The sequence below is a fragment of the Gigantopelta aegis genome, unplaced genomic scaffold (genome assembly GCF_016097555.1).
Source record: "Gigantopelta aegis isolate Gae_Host unplaced genomic scaffold, Gae_host_genome ctg1965_pilon_pilon:::debris, whole genome shotgun sequence".
Taxonomy (NCBI): Eukaryota; Metazoa; Mollusca; class Gastropoda; order Neomphalida; family Peltospiridae; genus Gigantopelta; species Gigantopelta aegis.
In genome coordinates, this window is record NW_024532813.1 from 71,283 (window position 1) to 75,458 (window position 4,176).

General features: G+C 34.1%; 1 pseudogene; it reads right to left on the reverse strand.

The window, feature by feature from the left end:
• Positions 1-232: 232 nt before the first annotated feature.
• Positions 233-3,114, reverse strand: LOC121391218 (annotated as a pseudogene).
• Between the last annotated feature and the right edge of the window lie 1,062 nt (positions 3,115-4,176).

The window sequence follows — 4,176 nt, forward strand, 5'->3', positions numbered from 1 at the left end:
AGTACAGCCAAAACAGACACTAGACTATCGTCTGCTCGAACAGCGAAAGGTGAGCAAAGAGTTAAATTAATAAATGACCAGATAAATGGATGGACAGACAGCCATTCAGATAGAGGGCACATTCGTGATTATAATAGGGACAGTAATGATTTATCACATTATATAGAAAAAAGTATACAATACTGAATTGTTCTTGAATTTAGGTCATCCAAAACCTTCTTTTCATTCCTCTTCACGTCCTCAATCTCGTCAAGGGACATCTCTCATTTTGCACTCTCGTACTTCTCCTCTCCTGTCCCACGTCTTCATCTCCCTCAAACAGCAGCCTATTCTAGTTACGTAAGAAAAACAACAAAATAAAACATCAGGTTCAAAGATTAAAGTCTGGCAAACATCAGTAAAGGTCAGAATAAGAATGGATGGATAAATAGAAGGATGGATGAATGGATAAACGTGTTAATAAGCAAATGTCAAACTTTACATGTACATGTCCATTTCCATATATGGACATGTCCATATATGGAGATGTAAACATATATGTACAAGTACATGTACATGTATATATGCAAATCTTTTCAAAAGGTCATGGACCTCGTAAATTAGGAGAAGTACAAGGTCTGTCGTACTAGGTACATCACCATGGTAACATATAATCACTTATTGTTTTATATGTGTAATATGATATGTATATTATGTGTGACTATACATGTACTTGAGATATTATACAGACATTGCTGACTTAGATTTTTATAATTGGCTTATTTGAAACAAAATAAGAGAAGGAACATTTATAATAAATACATTATGTTAGTACAGTATAGTACAATGTGATGTAATGACATAATCTGTACTGTACTAAGTTGCATGTGAGAGAGAGGGAGGTGTTTATAAGTATAGTACAATGTGATGTAATGACATAATCTGTACTGTACTAAGTTGCATGTGTAGAGAGAGGGAGGTGTTATAAGTGAGTATATTATATTACTCCTCTTAATGGTTTTAGTCCTAGTGTAGCACGAAGTTCATTTGCTTGGCGGATCTCTCTTTCTTCAGCTGTTCTTTCTTTTTTATCAGATTTCTTTTTGGTTTTTTTAGACGATTTCTTTCTTTTCTTTGTCACGTTTTCTTTCTTTTCTCTCAATATTCTGTCTGTCCCTCTATCATTAACACGTTCTTTATCTCTCTCTTATCACGTTCTTTATCTCTTTCCTTATCACGTTCTTTATCTCTCTCCTTATCACGTTCTTTATCTCTCGCCCTATCACGTTCTTTATCTCTAGTCCTATCACGTTCTCTATCCTTCTTTCTCTATCATCTCGATCTGGACTATGTGATCTTCTTCTATGCCTACAAGAACTATAGTTCATTACTTACAGCTTGTACTTATCTCACTGACCTGTGGCTTATTGGTGAAGGTGAGTGTTTAGAGTGACGATCATCATAATGCCTTCTACATGGGGATCTGGATCGACTATATAAGTATAGAGTACAATATACAGACATTTACTGGGCTAGTATCCTGAAAGTTTACTAGGTAATATACTGAATTACAATGTGGTATACCAACTAATTTTTCATTACCTCCTCCTTTTGCTTCTGTGATAAGCTGGTGAACGTGACCGAGAACGAGACCGCGAACGGGCTTCGTCTCCTAGGAGACCTACTTCGACTCCGCCTATAATGCAACATGTACATGTGCGTTTGTACTAGTTTAGTGTACCTTCTATGTGGGGATTTAGAACGAGATCTACTTCGATGTCGATGATACTCTGGTGATAACGATCTCCGTTGCTCTACTTGTTCCTCCTCCTCGTCTGATTCCTCACCTTCTAAATCATCGTCAAGAGCACTGACCTTAATGGATGAATGGATCGATACGTGATTAGATAAGAGGTAAGAATGGATGGATAATGAATAGAGAGAACTACATGTACTAAATACAAGAACAATTAATGATTCTCTTACAAGTACAGTTGTCTCCTTTACTTACTCTTGGTTTAGTTGTTCTGTTTCTTCTAAAATATGTCTCTTCTGAAAAAATAAAACAACTTTTGTTATTATATATATTGGTCATGTGATAGCGCGCCTGACCTGGATACGAGGTAATATGACATCACAGACTCTATCTTCATGTAATAATTTATCTATAAAATCATCAACGTGACTTAATTTCAAGTTCTAATAAAAATGAAAAATACGAGTATGACAACGAGATACTGTCCATTCCTATATCCTTTATTCCATCCATCTGTCCATTCATCTATCCCTTCTTTCACCCATCTGTCCATTTATTTATCCATCCATCCATTTAATCCACATACTTACTTCCTTGTCTGTTTTTAAACTTTAATTTACGATAATCATTAAGGAGTGGTTCTAAATATTTATAACCATTCTATTGATGTCCCACAATACGTAAGTATAATGCACCCAACACACGTACATACCTAAAACCACAGATAAAAAAAAATGGTTTATAAATAACTACATATACATGTATCTAATTATGCATACATGTACCTAATTATGTGTGGTAATTTTAGAAACTTTGATTTTACTAATAATTGGTATTGTTGTATGAATTATTAAGAGAACTTGTTAAATCTGAGGACTTTAAGATCGTTAAATTTAGCAGATGTAATTAGTAAATAAAAAAACTATACTCCTTTTATTAATGCATTTATTAGTGTTTTTGGCTCCACCCACTTGTAATCAGGGTTTCCTAATGAATTCGATGATGATATCTTTACTGGGTTGTATCTGCAACATTTTAATATGAGACAAATAAATGGAGTTGGTTTAATGTTCCCGCCAAATACGCCACCAACATGATCCAGAGACCATTGCTTGCATCTACTAAGAGCTCAGCTACATATGAAAATCATGTGACAATCAGTAAGATCATGTGACTTGAATTCACAATAGAGATGTAGATACATATAATCTATTCTTCAATCCATCCATCCTTCAATTAATTTATCTGACCACTCAGAGCAAAGCATTTCTTTCCAGTATTGACAATCATATATTCTAGTTCTAATGATCTTCTCGACGAGATATTGGAGGATTTGTTCCCTTTATGCTCTTAGCTTCTTTCAAAGTTCTGTTGGCCATGTTGTTTTAATTGTGGTGGGCAATTAACACTATGTGGCATAGCAACAAGAACATTAAACACCCATTGTTTAATATGGATAGAAAGTTATTACTAACTCGCTTAGTTTTATTACAATATAAAGAACAAATACTAACAAATAAAATTGTTTTACAAATATTATAATATCTCATTATTTGTGTTATCTTCTTCATCACTACTAGAATATAAAGCTAAATGAACTAGTCCTGTTGACTTCTCATTGTTAACTGATTTATCATGTGTCTGTTAAGAGTGGAAAACAGAATTATCTGACGTGGGTTTAGATGTAGTAGTGCTTTAGGAGGGGAGGATTTAGGTCATCTAATGTCTTAGGTTTCTTTCAGAGAGGGTAGTACTCTCGTCTGATGTGGGTGTGTTCTCTGTACTAGTTTCGCTAGAACTCCTAAATAATTAAACAATTTAATTATTAAAATTGAATTATCAATCAACCCAATCTTCCATCAATAATAATAACAATAATATATTAATTAGTAAAATGGAGAGCTCGTTCATTACCTTTTTTCTTTTAATAGCAACCTGCTATAGTGATAAACTGTGATTTACTTGTGGTTTAGTAAAAGATGTTCTGGTAGGAGATACAAGTGTTGGATGAGAAGACTTCGATTTCTCTAAACTCTATCTCATTCAATTGTGCAACAGCTTCCTAAGATATTAAGGGAAAAACAATAGAATAAAAAATTATTTTTATTATCTGGTTATCAATCCATTTCCATTGATCCATGTAGTTTGTTACATCCATTCATCCAACTATCCAATCCATCCCATCCATCCATCCATTCATCCATCCATCCATTAGGATACTCTGAAAGTGCTGATCTCTTCTCTCTCTAACTGCAATAACTCTGCATCACGATTAGCTTGTTGGTAAGCTACTAAATTGAGAAACCCGCCTCATCGTCATCAAGACCTTTATAAATCATGTTTCTAAGGGACAAATGAATAGAAAAATGGACATACTCAGATAGAAAAATGGATGCATAGCAACAAGCAGTAATGGACATACTTACTAAACTTGAATTGTT